The 24,016-nt window shown below is 37.1% G+C and overlaps 1 protein-coding gene across 1 annotated transcript in view; it reads left to right on the top strand.

Annotated features, from left to right (window-relative positions):
• Vegfc (vascular endothelial growth factor C) overlaps positions 1 to 24,016 on the top strand; it is a 114,470-nt gene that overhangs the window by 7,579 nt on the left and 82,875 nt on the right. The window lies entirely within an intron of this gene.

Below are 24,016 nucleotides of genomic sequence, written 5' to 3' on the forward strand. Positions count from 1 at the left end.
GGCCGGCGGGCGGCGGCGCGAGCGAGGACGGCGCCCTGCGCGATCTCCGGAGTACAGGGGCGCGGGGTGTCTGGCGGGAGGGCTTAGCGCTTCAGAGTTCGCTTGGAGCTGGCCAGACCGGAGTTGTTCCCTGAGCTTAGGGTCGTGCAGGTCACCATCGGCAAAGATTTTTTCCCCCACTTTTATATAAACACATTTCGAAAAGCTGATCATCAGCTAATAACAATTAAGGTGTCTTTCTTGTTTATGCCGTTCTGTTTTAAAGTAAGAAATGTTTAATCCTTTGCCAAAAACTCTTGCTGGTGATTTTGAGAATAGCATGGTTTTAGGAAAGGGATTATCAGTAATGTTTTTGTCTGCTTCTTGCTGGAAGCTTTTGAGGAGTATACATTTCCTCCAAAAGCTCAAGCCCGGTGTAGCAGTGGAGTGCGCTTCACAGAGTTCTTGAACTTCTGAAGAAGTTTTATATTTCACTTCCCTTCAGACAGCTTCAAAGATTGCAGCTCCAGGCTGCCCTGCCTCACAGTAGCCTGCGGTGATTAATTTCAACCCAGAGCAAGGGAAGTTCTGTGGGGTTGCGCTCAACTTCCAATTGACCGTTGATGAACTCATACAGGACTGAGTATGTAGAAATTAAATCACCTCTCCACGGTATTTTGAGATAGGTTTTAAGAACGGAGAAGGGTAATTTAAAAATTAAACTATCTTGGTATGTTGTGAAAAATTTTAGAAAGTCAATTCATAATTCAGTGCATAGGTCAAAAAAATAGCTGAATTAAAACAATATACATTCAGTTGAAGAATTCACTGTGTGATTTGTGAAGTAATTTTCTACATAGACACTGCACGATAACTGTAGTGATGAGGATATCTTTCTGTCCCTAAATACCATAAGCTTGTAGCGTTGGACCCACTGTGACTTCCTATGATGGGGGTCTAATTTTGTCACACCTGTTGACTTTCTGTTACTTCAAAAGAGTGTGACTTTCTGAGGTAACACTCTCTATTGCCTAGGGTAACTTGGTTTGATTTACAACAAGAAAACGGAGAGCATCAAGTAAAACGAGAAGAGAAACGCTTCTTGATTAGCCAGTGTCTCATATGAGAGTCACTCACAGCTGGAACTGTCCCAGATGAACGTGACTCTGTGTGTGTGTGTGTGTGTGTGTGTGTGTGTGTGTGTGTGTGATATGTAATCTGTAGGCCTTGAATTAGGAAATTAGTTTATTCACATTTTCAAAGTTTTCTTCATTGGTGATGTAATCACATTTTCCCTTTGCTGGAAATTACATCTATGAATTTTTGTTTTCAAATGTTGCTTTTCATGTTTTTTATATTTTATAAGTTGAATATGGATTGATAGTCTACATATGATACGGGTTTCCTTCCTACACAATGGATAGTATCTTCAATCTCTTCAGTTCTGTAGACTAGGGCACAGTATTATTGCTGTCTTTTACGGTTTCCCAATGGTTAAATACAACCTTGACGGGTTTTTAATGCTTCAGTGAAAGCACTATATCCTTCAGTGAAACTTGGCTCGCAGTTCATCCAAAGACTGATCCTAAGACTCCATGTCTCTCCCTAGTGGCCTGTAAAAGCACATCATTTTGATGTAAGCCCTAGAGCACTGTGGACTTACCAGTTGTTAATTTTCCACGAACAGCACAAGCCCCAAGAAGATATATGAGAAGGAAATAGAAGATGCTGAGTATGCAGAATCCCCATAGATGAAATTTTTTGGCAATTAACACGTTGGTAGTATTATTTATAAACCTTTAACAAGCAGAGGCTATGACCAGTGTGAACCATCCAGTCCTACCTGTGCCCTCCAAAGCCATATAAAAAGTTGGAAGGGAAAGCCAAAGGCCTGAAAATTTTCTCGTTCCTTGACTTACTTGCACTTCCATTTAGTAGATTCCCCTTTGTAATTATTGGTGGCTGTGTGATTTAATGAGAAGTCCTGAAATGTTTCTCTAAAGGATGTTAATACAAACAAGTCAGTGTCAATAAAGTACAGCAAAGTAAAATTAAGAGGACACCATAGGGAAAAGAGGAAATATTTCAGTTGCTGTCTACCTAAAAAAAACTGCAAAACTTAGAAAAACACTAAGTTGCTAAATATAGTAATTTGAATATGAGTTTAAGTAGAGTTCACTGTGGTTAGTTGGAGTTAAGATTAATTTTAAAGGAGAAGTTGGTTTACGATTTAACAGCGGAAAGAATTACTTTATATGACATACATTTACGGAAATTTCATTCTAAAAAGTGAGTTAACTGGGAATGTAGATGTTTAGGTCCTTATATATTTTAGCTTCAAAATTCCCTACAACTTTTTAGTTTTTAAAGTTCTTTGTAAACTGAGACCAACCAAATCTGTGGGCTTGGGCCTAAAAATATACATTTAAACAAGCATCCTAGGTCCTTTACATACACAATAGAAGTACTAAATGCAATGATGAATGATGGGCATTGTTGGTTTTATCATTTTCATTATATAGCTGTTGAGTCTGCAAAGCAGTTTACTGTGTATGGGTCATCTTAAAAGGTATATGCTCCTTTTCAAGGTGTTTACTACTCAGGTGAAAAGATAAAGGCTTAGGGTCAAAACTAGTATGAGATATCATTGCTCCGTTGTTAGGAAGTTAATACCAGGGCTTTGTCTGTGTTCTGAAGTTTGAGGGAGACACACATCAGTGTGGTCTCATGAATCTGGGAAGCAAAGCTTCAGTTGTAAATTAGATGAGAATCCAGCAGATGAACTCATCAAAACCATAAGCCCCTCAGGTTTTTGGAAAGGATAAGAAGATGCGGAAGCAAGTAGAACAGTTTAACTGCCAAGGGGTTAGATAAGGTAACAGTGATGACTCTTAAGTAAGAATAAGTGTAGGGAGATAGTTGAGGTTGTCCTGATTACAGCCTAAAGCAAAGGGTTTAAACTTCGTGCTATGGGTGTGAAGGTTATTAGTGTTGTGAGGAGTGGAATGATACAGATAGTAAGGAGACTATTAAACTTACTATGGAAGTGTTTAGAAGTCAGAAAGAAGAACTTACTGGAGAGAGGGTCAAGTTGAGAAGGAACAGAAATCATATAGATGGGAAGTGATGAATAGTTCTAGCAGAGTGGTGACAGGGGGAGTAGACAAGGAACGGTCACAGGGAAACAGCCCATGGATGATGAATTAATCAGATAGTTAAGGAAGGAGGAGAAATCTACCCTGGCCTCTGTGTTTTAATAATAATAAAAGGTTAGTTCACTTTGTAGGATTAGGGTGTTTCAGAGAAGGAACTGGCATTCATGGTCAGAGAGTGGATGATGCAGCACCAATCCATAGGTCACCCTGAGATTTTACCAGACATAGGACATTGTTGGAGAAGCAAAGTAAGCTTTACAGTTTACATTCCATTGAAGGGAAATAATTGTCTAGGATCAGCAGTACTTAAACTATGTGATACAGTTGCAGCATATGAGCGTTTGATAGGTGTTACTACAATCCCTTTGGGAAAATTGGAAGTGTGCGTGTCCTGTTATCCTGCACTAAAAATGAAATGGTAAACTTTCTTCACACAAAGTAAGTCCTAAGCGTGGCTATAAATTGTAGTCATTTAGTTTGAGGACTGTCTGTTCTTTGGGTTGTAGTGTCCATGACAGGAACTCTTCCTCCACCAGTCTTTGAAAAGGACTTCAAGGTGAGGCAAAAAGAAACCTTTAAACACGCTTCATCCTTCATCACTTTATGATAGGGGCTCACTGTTTGACTTCCTAAGAGTCCTTTTCTGAGGAGGGCAAAGGATTGTAAAATGAAGAGTTGGGTCCTGTCCTTTCTCCAAAAATCTGACCCTTTCTTGGCAATCCTATGGCTGTTAGGCTTACGGTTTTCCTCAGAAACCATTCTTTTGGTCAACTCTTTTTGAGGTTTCCAACATTATTACTGTGAGTGGTGTTGGCCAGTATGAATTTGCACATAAAAAGCTTAAGTAACCTTCCATTTTGGTTTCTAATTTTTGTGTTTCTTTTTATGAACTGTGAATTCCTGATTTATAGCTTTTTTGTTGGTGACAGTGTCAGCATTACTTTGGGAAGCAGTTCCTTACTGATCTCAGTTGCATGTATTTAGGACTGGTGGGTATCTCCTACTATCCTCCATTGATTTGAGACAGTGAATGGTGAAGGATTTGGGATATTTCTTTCCAGATTTACAGTTCTGGGTAGTGGGGGAGGTAGGGAAGGAGAGAGAGGGAGGGAGGGAGAGAGAAGGAGAGGGGGAGAGAGAGAGAGAGAGGGAGAGGGAGGGAGAAAGAGAGAGAGGGAGGGAGAGGGAGGGGGAGAGAGAGAGAGAGAGAGACAGAGAGAGAGACAGAGAGAGAGAGAGAAAGAGAGAGAGGGAGGGAGAGGGAGGGGGAGAGAGAGAGAGACAGAGACAGAGACAGAGACAGAGAGAGAGAGAGAGACAGAGAGACAGAAGATCTTAGTCTCCCTATTTTCACCACAGGTCTAACCTGGAAGATGTTCTCAGCTTTTCCTGGAGTTTATGGGACATAAGGGCAGCTGCTGTGGGCACAGGAGCAATGCCTCACTGCTCTTGCCTTTCATGGCTGCAAGCCTCTTCAGGTTCAGTCCACTCCTAGGTACTGTGCATCCCTCTGTATGTTAACTAGTTTAGTAATAATGAGCTGCCACATCATGAGCACTGGTTCTGTCAGGCGCTTTGTTAGAGCTTTGCAACTTAATTTTATTTTGTTTTTCATTACACTTCCATGATAAGTTGGGTGTTACACTGCATTAAGGGTGATGATGAACATAAGACTCAGTGACTTAACCAGGACCAATCGTAGAATTTTGTGTTTTATTTTTTAAAGTTTTGCAATAGTTTAGAGAAGAGTGGTATTGGATTGGTCCTTTAGGTGTGTAAAAGACATATGATCCATTTTCCCTTTGGCATCTGTGCTGCTCTTCGCCTATATAGCACAGCACTGTGCAGTGTAGTTAGGGTGATTATTGTGTTTATAATAATGGAACAAACTGAAATGAATGTGGAGTTTTTTCCAAACTTTACCATAAACTTCTGTTTGGTACTTTAAAGCCTATAGATGTGTTAAAAGAACAAAAGCTCTATTTTCTTTTTTTTTTTCCTACAATGCTTCTTCTTCTTCTTCTTGTTCTTCTCTTCTCCTCCTTCTTTTGAAGGAGCAGGGAGGCAAAGGGTAGGGGACAAAAAAAAGAGATGTACCTGTGCCAACTTCCCCTGAGAAGTGAATTTATTATCTACTACAAACATGTGGTAAACAAAAAAGTTAAAAAGAGCAGCTGCTTCACTTGGGCTTGACAAGAACTCCTGACAGTTACTAAACAGTTTTTCCAAGTTGTGGTAATTTAACTTCAGTGAAGGACTATGATTGCACCTGTGCCATCTGATACTTCACAAATAAGTGATTTCAGTTAGAACTAATTTCATTTGGCAAAGACGTTATACCTCCTCCAACTTCTGAGCATGCATTATTTGTCTTTCAACCCTTGATTATTCCTGGCAGATATGCATTCTATAGATACTATATGAGCCTAGGTTTTGCTATAAAGTTACAAGTTTTTATTTGTGGAGTAAGGCATCATTGACTTTTCCAGTTAGGAAAAAAAAAAAAACAGAAAACAAACAAATGTAGCCAAAAACTTACACAAGGGATATTAATGATTTGTAATGTAATTATATAATTTACCATAAATATTCTAGGTTTGTTTGTGTAATTGTTTCTCTTAAAATTTACTGCGTAAATTTTGGGGTAGCTCCTATCCTAAATTTATTTATTTGCTTATTATTTTTTCAGAATTTTTACTTTCTGAAGCAGAGCTTGTATTGATTAAATTTGCTGTCTTGTGCATCCATAACAGAATCAAAGGCTTGGAATACCTTGTGCTGATGTGTTTATATTGTTCCCTGCAGTGATAGTACCCAAGAGACTTTCAAGTGTTAGAAGGGAGACAGGTGTTTTTCTTTACTTTTTTCTTTCACAATTATGAAATCCGAAAGCACATTTTCATAAATTATTTGATCCTATATCCACACTATGAACTGTCATACAGCTACATATAGACATTATTTATCCTCTAGGTTTAAATATTTCTAAATGTCATTGAAGAAATAGCAGTGCATTTATTTATGAGATGATGACAGAGCTCCTGCTTGTTGAGAGGTGAATATTAAAATGTACACATGCTAGGTTTTCTGAAAAGTTCTGGCACCTGAGACTCAAATAGTCCTAAGGGTTTACGTAAAGAATGGGAACATAGGACTGTTCTTTTCCAAAGGCTTTCTGCAGTTGTGTGCCTTAGGGACTGCTAAGAAGCGGTAAGGAAAAACAAAATTAAAAACCTTAAGGAGGAGACAATATAGATGCTTCTGACACCACTTTACTCAGTAGTTCCAGGTTTATGCACTAATTGAGATTCTTATTTAAATCTACTTGAATTCAGATTTATTTTAAATTCTCACAGCGGCAGTTTCAATTCTAAGCAAGAAACTACAGTGTGGTTGTGATGTAAAAAATGTGGAGTGAATTATTCTTGTCTGCAACAAGCTTACAATCGTTTTTGAGAAATGCTATATTTACTCGATAAAAATACCAGAAAGAGTTAAACTATAAGTGCAGACGATATAAGAAAGTTCTGTAATAGACTCTATCATCAGTTGTTGGATGGGTTTGTGTGGGCTGCTTGAGGGAAACTGGGGGCAGTGGGGTGCTACTAGATCAAAAATGAAAAACCAGTGGGTGCTGTTACAGAAATGGGAGAAGGAGGAATATTTTGGTATTGAGGATTGACAGTGAGGTACAGAAATAGCAGTGGTTGGGTGTTTGGTGAACTGTCATAGGACCATTTGAAAAGGTTTGTGTATTTTTTTTTGTTTTTTTTTTAATTTGTTCATTTTTCAGCCCTGCAATTTGAACCCAGGGCCTCTGCACTGAGCTAAATCTCCAACCCTTTTTGAAAAAGGTTTCAGTCTTGCTCAGCTACTAAACTGCCTAGGTTGGACTCAACCTTGGGCTCTTCCTGTCTCAAATTTCCAGACTTCAGGGATTACAAGCATATACCACCATGCTGCTCAGAGTCAAGAGCCTTATGGGGAAAAAAAAGGAAGACTGTGAAAAGTGAGAAGCCAAAGAACAAATTTGAGTTTGAGTCAAAAGTGACAGGAGGGCCAGGCATGGTGGTGCATGCCTATAATCCCAGCACTTGGTAGGCTGAGGCAGGATGATCCTGAAAGTTGGAGACCAGCCTGGGCTATGTAAACCAGTTCAAGGCCAGCTGAACTGCACAGTGAGACCCTGTCTTGGGGGAAAAAAAAGGAAAAAAAAAAAAAAAAGTAACAAGAGGTACTGAAGATTCCTGAACAAGACACTGCAGGTGAGGTTTGAATAAGTCTAATCTGAACAAAAGTGTCTAAAGAAACGGATGAGAAACTGGTCAGGAACTTCTCAGAAGCTATTTTCAAGTGCAAAGTTTCTTCGAGTCTGGCAGTGACTGCCTCTTTGATTCTGTGGTTACCTGTATGTGATGTTTGAACTCTTCTATGTGCCCCCGATTTCTGATGGTGACAGTGGTGATTACTTTTGACCCATTACTGTGTGATCTGTATACATTTATACAATAAATTAATAGCAGGCAAGTTCACTATTATGGCTTGGATTCCAAATAGAGCAAGGAGTGTAAACATGGGTCATGCGTAGATCCTGACTGCCCTCTGCTCTGCCTGCCCCCCATAATTCTTTAAATTATCAATCTTGAGCTATGTATTATTTCTCGCTTGCGTAAGTATTTTTAAATAACCCAGGGAAACAGCATTAAAGAAGAACCAGAAGTATCCAAGATTGAATTATTCTTACTTATTTTTAGGTAGCTGGCAGTTAAAAAACAGAGAGGATAACTGTAATGTTGAAATTTCTTCTTTTAAAAATCTCTACTTAAAAATATTCCTGTTTATAAGATTAGAAAAGCAAGGTGGGAAATAAACTAAGAAAATGGTTTACTACTTTGTGGCTGTTTTTATAAAATTTTTAACATGGAAATATGTGCTCAAACTTAAAATACACCTATTAGAAAATGGACATACTGAAAAGAAATAGTCAGAGAATGCACAATTATAATTATCGTGCAATTAACAGTAGGTAAATTGCTCAAAAGGCAGACTTCTCATTGCGCTCAGCTTTAGATATTCCGTGTTCGGACAGGTGGAGGAGGAAGTGGATATTGTGGGGTAGAAGAGAAAGATGTGGTTTGTGATTTCTATAGGGGTGAAGGTTTTCATTAGAACTAGTTGGGTCCCCAGGTTACCATTTTCTCTTTTGTTGCAGTAGTAAAGCAAGCAGCCATGAGCAGTGAAGGCTGGAATCAAAGCAATCCTTTTTTGCTGATGGCAGAACATAGGCGCTTTGCTTTACACTTGCTGTGATGGTACCTAGAATTCACTGTCAATATTTCTGCTTGTTTCAGTCATATAACTGTCACTTGCTTCAGTGACATAACTATTTAGTAGAGAGGCAATGTAGTGGATAAGAATGCAGACTCTGTAATATTGTTTATCTTTACACCCTAGCTATGTAAATTCATATCCTGCCTGTACCACTTACTACCTGTTTGATTCTGCACAGGTTGCTTCCCTTCTTTGTATTTCTTTATATGTAAAAGAAAGAGCAATTAATGCCTCCTTCATAAGGTTATATTGAGGATTAAAAAGAGTGGGTGTCTCTGACAGGCTCAGAGTTTGATTTCTATACAATTTTTTCATGATTAGGAAAAAAAAAAATGGGCTGTATTATGTTCAAGGCACATGATGTGATTCTACTTCGTAAAATTAATTTATTGTATGTTTTTGTTATAAAGTTACTGATAATTCTCCTAATTTCTAAAAACTATGATGGAAGACTGTCATATTGGTGTTTGATTTTGAGATAGTTGGGGGAAATACAGTTCTGCTGATAGTACATTTCCCTGTCCATGGAGGTGCTCAGTTTGCATCTGTCCTGGAGGGTGATAATCCTGGCAGCAACACACCAAACCTAGAAATACAGGATGACAGACATTACTGAAGGTGGTTCATACTTGAGGAATTCGGGTAAAAAGCTTTGGTGCAGGATTTTTATACTACCGTGTAATTTCATATGCACTCATCCTGAGTATACCTGAAGCTTGAACATTTTCAAGGTTATAATATCTGTTAATGAAACATGCTAATGTGGCTACTTCAGTGTATGAATACCACATCTTCACAAAAGAAATATATATTCTAAATTTACAGTGGTATCATTGAAGAATATATAATATTAAAAATAAATTTTTACTGAAGAAAATGATCTTTTTTGTTTTGTTTTTGGTTTTGCTTTGTTTTGGTCCCAGGATTGAACCTCGATCCCAGACAGGGACTCATGCTAGGCAGAGAGCGCTTTACCTACTGCCTAGGTATATCACCAACCCACAAAGAAAATGTAATGGTAGAAAGTTATATACAGGAATTAAACTCTTGTGAATTTGTTTAGAAAGATATGGTTACTCTGATCCTTTAGGATCTTTTCCCTGAATGGCAAGCAGCAAAGTGTGCTAGTACTGGTACCATCTTTTGTTAAAGGTAATCTTTAGTTTTATTTCAAGATTAAAACTGTATATGGATATAATGTGAAATTTTATGTTGATATATTGTTGTATTTCCACAGTTATGTAATTTCAGATTTAAATTTTTATGTAAAATAATTTTCTTCACAGTAGCTTTCCAATCTCATACTAAATTTTCCTCCTTTTTGAACATTAAGTGCTGTGTTCTTTTACTATATCAGACACAGGTTTAAAATTATCTTGCATGTGATACTTTTACATGTAGAGGAAATGTTCATGAAATTGATAGTACTTTTGGTTACGGCATGCTAAGATACTGGAAAAACTTGAAAATTTTGTGAAAAATAAAATGCCATTTATGAGTGTGTGCTCCTCTGGGACAGGAATGCTTCTCCCTTTTGAAAATTGGCAAGGGAGTATGGGAAACTGGCTGCTTATCTGCCTTTCGAGACAAGTAGTACTCAGAGGGTTTTAATGCCTTTTCTGAAATGGCAAACATAATTACCTTACTTAAAAGATACGTGGGTAACAGCCGTATTGGCCTTTCACCAAGAAAACAGTTCCCTCTCTCTTTTCTTTGTTTATACTTTAATCAGGTCTGTTTCCCTAACCCATGTGCCTTCTCCCTAGAGAAAGAGTGCATAAATTTGACAAGTGAAATCTTAAGAAAAATGTCTTGATTTTCTTTCAACTGAAGTACCACATAGCTGCCGTGACTCCTGTGATTGAATTCTTATAATCTGTAGAAGGAATTGCAGCGTCCAGTGCCTCAGAATGTTTTGGAATTAGTCAGTTAATATCAAATACCAGATGTGAGGCTGTTGTAAACCACAGTGGTTTACTTTACTACAGTGTCGTTGCCTACAAGAAATACTTTTAATTCCTTCTCTTTGTTTGTGTCTGTTGTGTGTATTCAGTTATTTTATCCTTTTTAAAGTCCTCTTCCAAGTTTATGTTTTGAAAATTAGAACACTTACTTAGATTCATGTTTGCTTATGGGTCATGACATTGATGACATCCCTAAAAAACAAACCAATCCTTTTGTCTCAATGCCATATTTCACTTTTGAGATGATAATGATTCATTGTTTGTTCTCTTTGGGTCTTCTGTCTTTCTTTTCATTTTGGTGTTTATCCATGCCAAATGAGGATTTTATCAAGGCCAAAATTATTCATGAGTTATGACCATCACACTTAAAGTTGGGTAATTTGAAGATGCTTTAGATATACAGATTAAGCAAATAATGATGTCATAAATTTTAATGCCAGATCCATCCCTCCTTAACACTGGTGGCAGTAAGGCCTTTTCTGTTGGAGACCAATTCTATTTTACTTACAGAAAAAACCACACCTTGTGTCATGTCTACGTGAGCACAGCATAGCTACCATATTACTGTAATATAACATATATTGACACAAAACTTAGTGAATAGAGGATAAAATATTTAAAATTGGTATTCCTTTTTGGTGTCATCCTTGTTTGACAGTTTATACTGTTCTATAGTCTTAAACTTGAGGTAATGTTGATGTCACTGCTTTAAGTAATACTAAAGTAATGGTTTGGATCTTAATTGTCCCTCATAGGCCATATGCTGAAGACTTGTCACAAGCATGTAGCAGTGCTGAGAAGCAGTGGAACCTTTGAGAAGCATGGGCCAGAGGAAAGAAGTTAGGTTATTGGAGTTAGGTTATTGGAGGTATACCCTCGAGGGAAATCTCTCCCTCTCTTTCCTTCTCTCTCTTTCTCCCTTCCTCCTTCTCTCTCTCTTTCTCTCTGTCTGCTTCCTGGCCACCACCATGTTTTGCTTCCCACCATGCTATGCTATGCTGTCTGGTCACAGGCCCATGGCAATGGCAACAAGCAAAGACAGGCTAAAGGCTCTGAAGCATGGGTCAAAGTAAACCTTTCCTTCTCATAAATTGATTACCTCAGGTATCTTGTCACAGAAACACAAAGCTGATCAACACACAGGCACAATTAGAGGGCACTGCACTTCTCTCAGCAGACAATATCTGAAGATCAATTTTAACTCTTGTTTAGCATTTTAAAAATTATGAAAGCTATTCTTGAGTTCAGTTTGAATTTTATTACACTCCCATAAAATGTCTGCAAGCAGGGGGCAGGGATGAAAGGTAGATGCCTGATTAAACTCAGGGAAGAGCTCTAACCCTCATACATGAGAAGCAGGTTTCTCCCTCCTACATTTGCCTTAGACTCACATAAATTTTATGTAATTACATAAGTATAATTTAACTTTCCACTCAAAATTGAACCAGTGCTTTCTATATTAAGATACTATGTTCTAAAGTCTGTGTTAATGAGGTGAACTATGTATTATACCATGTGCACTCTTTATTATACATAATTATTAAATACTGTGCTTGTTAAGTTAATGGGTTAAATGTGTCTTAATAGATACTATTATGAAATGTAAAGTAGCCCTTTTTCTGAACTTTCACAAGTTCCAGTTAAAGTCGTATATGTTAAAACCTTCAGTGAAAGATTTTCAGTGAATTTTAATAAAATATCATCAAAATGCATTAAAATGGATTGTTAAATATTGAATATAGGTTTCGTTTTAACTTAATGGCACACATATCACTATGTAGGATATTGGAATATTGTTTTTGTCCATATTTAAGTTCATACTTTGATACTAAAACATCAGATAGGCTACACAATCTGTTTTTTTGTTTGTTTTTTGGTACTGGGAATTGAACTCACATCCTCAGGTTTGCCAGGCAGGCACTGTGCCCCTGAGCTATATCCCTAGCCCTGCAATCTTTATAAATTACGTCTCTTTTCCTTTGGTATCTTCTTATATAGTATATCTTTTTCTTTTTCAGTTAAATTTATTTAAAAACATTCAAACTACTTTTAATAATAACAAAATATGTTCATCACTGCCAGGAATTACTCATTGTTTATATCACCTTGTAATGCAATATGTACATGTCATCTTACAAAGAACATTACAATTTATACTGAGATAAATTTTCTTAAACTTAAGTTTGAACTCCTTTAACTTTCGTTTTTTCATCTCCAGTTACTCATTTTCCTACTATTTTGGTTTATACATGATGCTTTTCTATTACGGTGGCTTTGATTTTAATGCAACATTAGCTGGTGTTATAACTTGAAATTTTTAGTACATACAGTAAATGCTTCTGTTTGAAACAGTTTGGTCCACAAATAAAAGCCTTTGGCAAAATTTTGCTTCTGTTCACAAACTGCATCGAGTGACAAATACAACTATGGCCATCTTCCCCACACAAACACAAACACAGTCATCTTCCCCAAAAATGTAAAATAAATTAAGTTCATAAACCAAGGCAGCACTGTATACTGTGTCAATAAATTTGGAGGTATCTAGTATCTACAGAGTCTGCCAGAAAATGTGTACACACTTTAGGAAAAGAAAAGTTTGTTTAAATATCTTAATACTAAATTTATTGAGACATCATGACAGTACTACAAGTTACCTTTGGCCTCTACAATTATAAGAGGTGCTCAAAATGTGGCCATTAGCTTCCAGGTATTAATTAGTATGGTGAGCTGCTGCTTCTGTAACCTTGGTCTTTGAAATCTCTGCACATGCATTTTCAATTTTGTCTCTAAAGGCTGGCAATGTAGTGTGTTTTCTGAGATATACAACATCCTCTAGGGTCCTCCATGGGAAGGTAACACCATCTGTTGAAAAAAAATGTAGTTTTCTTTTACTAGGTGTGTGTACATTTTTTGGTTCCTTCTCCCTCTACCCCCTCTCTATGTTGCATGTTATGTAAAGAACCAGAAATATTTTCTGCTCTGGCATGCATAATATTTTTGGTAGATGTATCAGTGTGGGAGCTCACTATAGGAACAGCTTTAACATAAAATATATGCATATGATATCTGAAGGATTTACAAGGTAGACTTAACAGTGGCCGCCTTCAGGGTCAGGGGTAGAAGAAGGCAAAAGGGCACTAAAGTGCAGAGGAGCCAGTGAAAAGCTGAAAGCCTGGAGCTCACTACAGAGTCCCCTGCGAGTCCATATTGGGAAGTCAAAGGATCTTCTTTGGAAGGCTGGAAATTCAGTCCTGGAAAGCTGAAAAATTTTCACCGGAAACCTGGAGATGGATGTCCAAAAGTGATGGTGCAGACTGGTGCTCCTTCGAAGAGACAAAAGTGAGGCTTCTTTCTTGTTTCCCTTTCTCATCCATACTACAAGCCTATTGGTTGGTGCCAAGCACAGCCAGGGTGGGGCGTCCCTATTCAGTAAGTCAGTCATCCAGACACACCCAGAACTGTGCTAAAATATCCCAGGAAGCATTTCTTACCCAAGTCGACACCATACTTAACTATCAAATGGGTAAGATAGCCTTTGAAAAAAATGTGTTCTGTTGCACAATTTAAAGTCAGTGATTTTTAGGGATACCCAGATAGTTTATGAGGAGAGGAATCTAAGAGGATTTAGTTCCTGTGAATGTAGATCAGAGATTGTTTCAGATCAGGGCAAATGTTTTGTAGCAGGAGGTTGAAGCCTGTTGCAATGCATTTGGGTGATGTTTAGTTATCAGAACTTGACTTGTGTTCAGTGAGACTGGTACTAAGGGATAAATATGCAGTCATTTCTAATATTCCTTATGGTCTTTTGTTGTTCGGTAAAATAACTTACTGTCAGAGCCAGACGATTTAGCCAGAAATTCTTAGGTGATTCTAATTAGATTCAGTGTTTGATTATAATGCATGTAGTTGTGCTAACTCATTCAGAAATTCTTGCTGTGGTTGTTGGAGAAATGTTTTTTATTTCTTCTCCTCCCATCTGCCAGAGTCCTTTCTCATCTCCACAAAGTCTATCCCTGTGCTTGCAATCATCTTTTATTTTTAATTTATGAATAAATTAGTAAATTGTTTCTAATTTAATCTTATAGAAGAGAAATCATGAAACCTTCTGTGTTTGATTTATTTCACTTAGCATTGTGGTCTCAGAGTACATCTATTTTCCTATGAACGAGTCAAATTTATCCTCACTCATGGCTGAGTAGTATTCCATTTGTATGTGTGTATGTATCACATTTTCTTCATCTATTTATCTGTTCACAGTATTATATATTAGAACAAAACTGATTCACCTCTAATTTAAAACATTAAGAATAAGTGCTTTAGTAAATATAAATATTAACCCTGTATGGAGACTTGCCATTTGATATATACAGATACAAGACAACCCTAAAACTTGCATAAATGACAATAATTTTCTATTTATGCCATAATTTTTGGGTCAGAGAATCATATCTTTCTCAGTAGAACACAGCTCTTCAGCTGAGCTCAGTCTAGTGGGATCGGGAAGAGAGAGTCATTTTTTCCTTCTGTTTCTTCTCTGTTCTCTTTGTCTCCTTGTCTCTCTCTCCCTTTTCTCTCTCTTTGCAGTAGTGGAGGCAGAACTCAGGACCGTAACAGTGAGCTAGATACTCAGTTCTTTTTTAGTTTTATTTTTTGACACAGGGTTTCAAAATTGCCCAAACTGGGCTCAAATTTATAATCCTTATGCCTCAGCCTCCCAAAGTGGTGGGATTACAGGCTTATCTCACCACACCTGGCTGTTTCAGCTGTCTTGTAAAGTTAGGCTGTAGGTGGCTTTGACAACACTTGTGCACTAGCACAGAGCAAAGATGTGCTGCTGCTTCTTCTCCTCATAGACCCGGTCAAGTGTTGCTTTGTGTTTTGGCTCTGTTGGGCCCAGTTCATTTTCAGTGTAATACAAAGTGTTAATTGGAAATTCAAATGCAGTTGGAACCAAACTGTTTAAAGACACAAATTTTCCTGGTGTCTTCATAACTAGTACTGTCATTAGGATATTTCTGGCCTTTAATACAGAAGAGGAAATTTAGTAGAAGTTTATGGAAACACTTTTACTTTTCTCCTAAGTGTGTGTTTCTTTCTGTTCCCTTATTTTCCTCCCTGAAAAGCAGAAAATGTTTTATAATTTTAAACTTTTACTTATGTGGACCAAGACTTTCAGAATTTTTAATGTGAGCCTTTAACTATGAAGTGACTTTATAAATGTGTGCCTTCTTGACCTTAATGTTTGACTTTTAAAATAATTTGTATCTTTATAAATCCATATTTTTCTGTGGCTGATTGGTTATTTTAAAATGTTGTTTATATTTTATATATACTTAAAGCTTAGTCACTGACCACAGTAGCCTGGCACTGAGCCCTGACCACCTAATTTTTTTTTTTAAGCTGGTAACTAGAGGGGATAGCAGGACACAACTCACAGGATTCAGGGAGAAAGTTGGATGAGAAGTCTCACAACTGACAGGAGAAAATGTGCAAAAAAAAGAAACTATTTTTGGTATGCTTCATTCAGATTACTGAATAATTAAACACCTGTACAGACCAAGACCCCAGATTGTCACCAGGCCTTTGCAAGCCTGAATTTGTCACCACGATCATCAAGATGAGAAATTAGGAAAGAATGTTAGTTTAAATGTAAAACAGCTGGAAACACAATACATGGCATATAAGCTTATCTTCTTATCCTTCAACAGCGGCTTACAGATGTCACTTGAGCTGTTTTAACTACAGTTCTGAAATCTGATGAATGTTTAGAGATGCTTCAGTTGGCTGTCATACAGAGTACTCATTCTTAAGAAATGCACCAGCGTCACTTTAAATGTGTGCAAGTTCTTCTCTACTGCTTAGAGTTTTAAGTTAACATTTTCTGGGGGGAAATTTTAACATCAAACAATAGATAAGAGATATGTAATATTAGTTCAAATGACATTTTTTCTAATAGTTTATTTGTAAACTCAATCTATTTCTTTTCCACTCAGATTTTTGTCTTAGTCATAAAACTTAGCAGGTGGCATGCACAGGCCAAACTGTAGCATATGAGAAATGATTAAAGGTTCAACAAGCCTTTTCTGTGCAGGTTATTTGCTTCCCCTTCTAGATGTGGATTTGTTATCCTTCATTCCAGGGTGAATGTCTAAAGGTCATTTCTGCCACATTATTTCCCATTTGAAGGTTTGTTAGAATATCTCTGAGTCCACACTATTAGTGTAGTGTATTCCCTACTTTAAGAGCACTTTCACCCTACTAGCTATTTCAGTATAGTCAAGCATGGGGAAGATGGTCCTATATTTCTAGAACATACTCATCTGATAGTATAGAGGATACAAATCCAGACATGTCAAGTGTAGGCAGGACCATTAAAGTATGTGTTCTGATAGAATATTTCAAGACATAGTCATAAACTTCCTTTTTACTTACTGAATTTATATGGGGAGGTCATTTTAATTTCTAGGATTGGTCAGTTTTTTAATTTCTTGATTCTTTGAAATTTAAAACTTCAGTTTTATATTCTTCTGTTTTATATGTTGTCTCCACTTATGTATATGCAAAACCAATTGCTTGTCACACAAATAAACATCCAACAGACTCCACAGTTATAGCATACTTGACATAACTAAACAGGATGGCCAAAGTGTTTCATTTGTCATGGAGGCTTCAGGTGTTATTAGCTACATTGCATATTATTTCCTATTCTGTTTAAAAACTAATACTTTATTAAACTAATGAAGTTAATTTTCATAATTGTTTTGCTGCTGAATTTAATAACGTATCAGAATTTTTACCTCCATGCAGTTTCATTTTATTAAAAATCTTGCTGAAATACGTTAAGCAGTCCTGTAACATACATTATGTACAAATTGCAAATCATGGCATAATACAAATCAACTGTACAATATGAATGATTGATTTTATTTTTACTTTTTTTCCTAGCAATACATCGGGAACAAGTAAATTTCAAAAGCAGAAAATATTAACTTATAATTTATTCAATGTTATAATTAAAAGTTATCTTCATAAGTAAATGTTCTAGACTCCTGACATTAGCATTTTTAAGTGAATAACTCAAAATTTTTGTGTTCATTAAAGTATATTGAGCACAATCTCATTCTAATGACTCAGATAAAATTAAAAAATGAATTATTGCTACTTCTTATTGGGATCTTTATTTACTGCTTCTACTGTTTGCCTTGACAAATTTTTATAATTTGCATTTATTTCCTCTTTGGTCTCCTTTTCACACATGTTGTTCCTTATTTCTGTTCTTTAATGGTATGAAGCTTATTTTTATTCAATAACTGTGGCCAAACCATAAAAGAATTTTACTTCAGTCTCTGGTGATTTTACCAGCTATTTTGAGAGTATCAGTTAAACTAGGATTTGGCCAGATGTAACTCAACTCTGACTATAGTGGCTTAAGAAAATTGGAGTTTATTTTTCTACAATAACCAAAAGACCTCAATGGGTAGTTAAGGTCTGGTGCAACACAGAGCTATATCAAGTCATCACTGTCCCAGACTTCTGCATTTTGTTTGTTTGATTTAATCACCCTGAGAGGGTGACTTCCTTTTCACGGTTGCAGCAAAGCTAAAGCTTCCACAGCATTGTCTGATTTTAAAGAACAAAGGGGAGGATAAAGTGCGTTAGCAGGAAATCAAAATCTTTTTCAGAAATGCCTCCCCAGAAGAACTATCTTCTGGTCATCTTTAGCTGCAAGAGATGATGAGAAACAAAGTGAAAGAAATGATTGCAAGCAATATTTGAATTCTCTTCTTAAAGAAAAAGAGAAAGGACTTTATGTAGGTTAGCGGCAGTGTTTGTATCATGTCTCTGCAATTTCTAGATATTGCCCTCCATGCTCACTTGCAATTTTTGTGCATTCTTTGCACAGTAACCTAAAGGGATGAATGTCATTGAAACACCAACTTCTGAAGTAAGATGAATTCTACCACACACAACAATTCAGCTGCCCAAAGGATTTAAATTCCAGTTTGGAAGGGCTGGGGATTTAGCTCAGTGGAGCAGTGCCTGCCTGGCAAGCTTGAGGTCCTGAGTTTGATTCCTGGTACCCCCAACCCTGCAAAGAAATAATAAAATAAAATCCAGTTTGGAGAGAGGTATCTTACATGGAAAATATGTAGAACATAAAATTTTCTAATAATATTGCTAATTGCTAATCTAGTTAGATCTTGCTAATCTAACAAAATTGCTAAGTTTATTGTATCAAAAGTAAGTGTGTACTAGAGAAAGGAAATTCCTAGGAAAATCAGTGTTTTTGAGAAGTTTTCAAGTGATGTAGATCTCAACTTAAGACAAATCAAGTAATAAAGTAAGTATAACAGTTTTTTTCTTCAACATATTGGTGTTGTTTTTCATTGTCCCCTCTACTTTTTGTGAGATGAGATTCAGTGTTTACTTAACTTCTTTCGGAGCCCTCTTCCCATTGCTTAACGCATAAACTGTAAAGAGGCTTTCTTTAGCCAGTATGCTCACTTTTCCCACAAGCCTCTGTATGAAAATTGGGAGGCAGCTATTGTCAGATTACAGGCTACTCTGATAGTGCAGAGTGCTGTAATGTTTGCCATGACAAAAGAAAAATAAAACAAGCTTACAAGGGGAACAGGTGCTTAATATTTCTGTAGTACACCAGGTATAGATCGAGTCCATCATCTTCACAGTGGAAAAGCAGTGGTTCCTCTTCCAGGTGGAGGGCCCACAGCATTGGTACCGATATTGGTACCAGCACATGAGGGTCATGGTGTCTGCCTCTCCTTCCCATGTCTTACACACTTATTCAAGAAAGAAAATAAGGGGAGACATAAATTCACACAAAGTGTACTTAGTGCATCTCCAAAATTAATGGAAACCTTGAACAGTATTTCCATAGGACTTCATGTTTTGCTCTACTGATTTTTTAAATATGTAACCATATATATTTAAATTTTTTTCATTGATCCAACTTAATAGGAATTTGATCTGGAAATAACTTTTTTTTGTTTGTTTGTTTGTTTTTCTCCAGTACCGGGAACCGAACTCACGACATTGCGCTTGCCAGGCAGGCGCTTTGCCGCTGAGCTAAATCCCCAGCCCCTGCAAATAACTTAAAAGAACACGAAATAGCTATTCCTACAGGTGTTTGAAATTTGGATATTTTCCCCTACTTGATTTCTCTAGATAATCATCTGACATGGTTTATATTTAAATGTTTCCCTTGAAAATGTATTATTTGTCCTTAATGTTTTGAGTTATTCTTGTTAATGTTCCTTGTGGGTTATTGTCACATATGCTGGTGCTTTCAGTTGAATCCACATTAGAATTTTTTTCATGCATTGATTTCTGTTTTGTAAGATTTTCAGCATATGTGCTTAAGAGATGTAAAGTTTGCATGGTTTTGCATCAGTTAATTGTACATTCATTTGAATGAAAGATGTTCTCAGGAGCACGTCAGGGCAAGTCCAGATGGTTCCTCTGTGAATGGCAGCGGGGCAGTGGAGAAGGTGCCCATCATAAGGAGATCCAAGAAGAGTATGTAACATGCTCACCAGTGCTGCAGAATTTCATAACTTTTATTGACTTCTATGTCACAATCTCTTTAAACCACTCTGGAGGAGTGGTAGTTTCTAAAACTGGAGCTCAGTTACTTTCTGGGGCAATGGTCCAGAGGACACTATAAAAGAAACAGATAATTTCAAACTTGGAACTAAATACTGTTTTTATTCTTTGCCTGGGAAGGCTGCATTGAGGCTTTATTCTGTCCTGCTGTCTCAGGGAAATACCTCATTTAGGTCACTGGAAATACTATGTCAGATTATAAAAGAGTCTTCACATGCAGCCAAGTAAACCTGCTAAATATATTTAGAAAATGGACCTAGTGACTAATACCTTAAACTGTTTCCATAATAACAATTTTAATGATAGTAGGACTTACCCTTTTGCATCAGAAATGACTTGCCAAATTTGAAAAAAAAGAAAAAACACTTTAGAAAAAGCCAAATATACTTGCTGAGCATGTTTTGAAAGAAATTTAGTATTATAAAGTTGTTTTTAAAGCATAGCCTATTAATTTTAAGCAGTTATATTGACAAGTCATTTAGTCACTGCAGAGAGTTGATCTGGCTTTGTTAGCATAACTTTTCTAAATATTAAATTCAGTGGGAAAGAGGGATAAGATCCAGGTATGGTTGGAAATTTAAATTTTTAACCTTAGAGCTGAATTTTATCTTCCAAAATTACTATTTTAAAGATCACATGTAACTATCACATATTTCTTCCCAAGGCTTTTATGAATATGTTTTATTATCTTTTTTAGCATGGGTTACTAGGAAAATAATATCTGTAGGGAGTATAGGGGCCCATGTTTAATTCCCCCAAAATGCAAGCATGCCTTCTGTAATTATTGTTTTGTGCTGTTATTATTGTGTACTGTAATCAAGACAGCATGGATTTGGAGCACGAACTAGATTTAAGTTTAGCACCTTAGGAGCTATACCCCTTTAACTACTCTGAGTCATACTTTATCTTTTATAAAGTGAGGAAGTCGTGTACACCTTACAGCATTGCAAGAGAAGTCATGTAAAGCACTATCTCTTGTTAGATGCAAGTGAAGCTTTAGTCCCATCTCTAGGGGCTGCCAAAATTATTATCTTCATCAGCATGAGTCACACTGTTCCTTTCAGCATCCACAAATGAGTTTTTGCAATTAAAAGACCAGACAGAATAAAATTCATCTAAATATCCATTTATTTGTATGTATATTTATTTATATTGTATCAATTTGCTAAATTGACATTCATTAAACATAAATAATAAATCACTCTTTTCAAGATGCCAGTGGCTTCCATGTTGTTAAAGCCAGTATGCACATCATCCAACTCTCTGTTCTGTGTTCCCTTATGTCATCATCAGTCAAATGAAACCACTAAAGGAGACCCAAGGAATACATCTTAGTGTATTCTGGCCACTATAACAAAACACCTTTCAACTTGAAAAGAGCAGAAATGTATTGCTCAGTATTCTGGAAGCTGGAAGTCCAAGATGAAAGCACCCATTCCTCTTAGATGACTATTGGTGTGTCCTCAAGTGGCAAGAGAGTAAAAGGGTAAGCAGGATCCCTCAGACCTCTTTTATAATGACACTTATCCCATTCATAAGGACTAGGCTTTTATGACCTAGCTCCATGTCTTAATACCAACATGCTGGGTGTTAGACTTCAATGTACGACTTTGGGGAGGACTCCTGTGTTTCTTCACACTGTGGGAAGAAAGTGCCAGTTTTTGGTCAGGTGGTAGAAGACAGGAATAATGATAACCTTTTTCTGTTGGAAAGTTAGTCAAGATAGGTTAAGAATTTAGGATTGACTCGTTTTAATCATTTCAGCAGACCTTAAGCTGTGAGATTGATCCCTAGCTGCTTAGTGGCCCTGGGAAAAGGAGGCAGAGGAAAATTTCTCCCTTGGTGGAGGGGCCAGGTAGCAGAGCGAGGATTCTACACTGGTTATTTTGCATATAAAAGGCATGCTCCCTTCTGAGCCCCTTCCTATCTCTTAGAATTAGCTGGCCTTTGGAGGAACAATCTTCTGCCAGCCAAAAAGAAGTTTTGTATGTTTTTATTTTACTTTTACTTGTTTCGTTTTTTTGTTAGCACGTATTTGCTGTACATAATATTTACCTTCCCTGTGTGAAGTTAGTACAGGTACATAACACATCTTCATTACTTTCTTCATCACCTTCCTTCCTATCCCTCCCTGCTCCATCTCCTGATCCACTTCTCATTTAAGAAAGATTTATCTCCCTGCTTCCTACTACCTTTTATTTTGCTCTTTATTTATAACTTGGGTCATCATGTCAAAACACGTTAACAGAAAATACGAAGGGATATAGAATGCATTCTCTCACCAACATCTGCAACAGTGGATTTTATCTTTCAACTCCATCTTTACGCCAGTTTTATATTTCACCATTAGCTTTTCTCATTCTCCACTGGAGCCTACTTTTTTTTTCTCCTGTAACTTTTTAATATTGAAGAGTCCAGAGCTCAGCCCAGTCCCCTACCCCCCATTTTCTGTCAAGTTGGGCTTGACATTTCTTAATTGCACCATATCCAAATTGTCAGGGATCCACTGCTCATCACTGTCTTCAAAATATGCAGAATTTAACCACCTCTCTCCAAGTCTACGGCCAGCTCTCTGCTCAGAGCCACCACTGAGTTTCACCTGGATCACAGCTGTGTTCAACATGTTTACTGGTGTCACTGGTTCTGCTCTAAGTCTCCAGACTCTTGCCCTATAAGCAGACAGAGTAGTCCTCTTAGAAGGTAACTCACATTGCATCCCTATCCTACTGTATATAAGACCCTAGAGTAGCTCCCTGTTCCACAAAAAATGAAAGCGAAAACTTTGACCAAGTAAGAGTAGTCAGAATCCTGGAAGTGTTTGAATTGAAATGGGTTGAAGGACTGATCCATGTTATAGATGTGTGCAGTCTTAAGGAGACAGACAGCAATAGAACAGAAATCGTCAGGGATAAGCAAAAGTAGGAAGTCCTAATCACCCTAGTCCTGCAGGGCCTCTGTGGGGGAATGGTGTCTGGGCTGCCAGCAGGAGATATCCCTGAGTGCACTCACTTCTGTAACCAGGGCATGGAGGGCCAGAGGGGAAAATGACTACTCCAGCCATCTTTCCTATCCTTTGCCAGACACGTGGTACTGACCATCATTTCACCTCATCCATTGTGGCCGTTATGTAATGGTGCCTTATTGTGTGTTTATTTTGCATTTCCATGGAGACTAATGAAATTAGAAATCTTTTTAAAGTTTATTGCCCATTTGAATATCCTCTTCTAAACTGTCTATACCAATATTTTGCATACTATTTTTGGTTGTATATCTGTTGTTAAAAAATTGATTTCTAAAATTTCTGTGTGTGATTTGCATACCACACCACTTGTGAGATAGTGAGATACATGGGTTACAAATATCTTCTACTTCTTACTTGGTTCTTTCTCTCTCTCTCTCCTCTCTCTCTCTCTCTCTCTCTCTCTCCCCCTCTCTCGTCTCTCTCTTTGTCTCTCTGTCTCTCTGTCTCTCTCTCTCCCCCCTTTCTCTGTCTCTGCCAGAATCTCTTGATGTTAATTTGGAGTGACTTTTTTTCTCGTTAATGAATTTTATATCTTATGTAAGAAATCTCTATCTACTCTAGATGATGAAAATAATCTTTTAGAAATCATATTGTTTTAATGCTCACTCTGAAATTTAAAGGCAATCAGGGACTGATACCCACATGAGCTAGCAGGTCGCGACCCTCTGTGGTTAACTCAGCACCTAGCATTTTTTCCCCTGTGGCTCTGCAGTGTTGCCCTGCCATGATGTCTCTATACAGTTTCCTTCTGAACTCTTTAATTGTGTTCCTGATGTATAACACACTGTCCTAAATTCTGTAGTTTTATGTTGTCTGCATATATGACACAAATAACTCCAGTTTGTTGTTCTTTAATATTTTGGGGATTATAGTGAATCTAAAAATTGATTTGTGGAAAATTGATGTTAGCAATGGTGAGCTTTCCATTTAGTCCTTTTAAA

Source organism: Chinchilla lanigera, unplaced genomic scaffold (assembly GCF_000276665.1).
Source record: "Chinchilla lanigera isolate Chin_1 unplaced genomic scaffold, ChiLan1.0 scaffold00002, whole genome shotgun sequence".
Classification (NCBI taxonomy): Eukaryota; Metazoa; Chordata; class Mammalia; order Rodentia; family Chinchillidae; genus Chinchilla; species Chinchilla lanigera.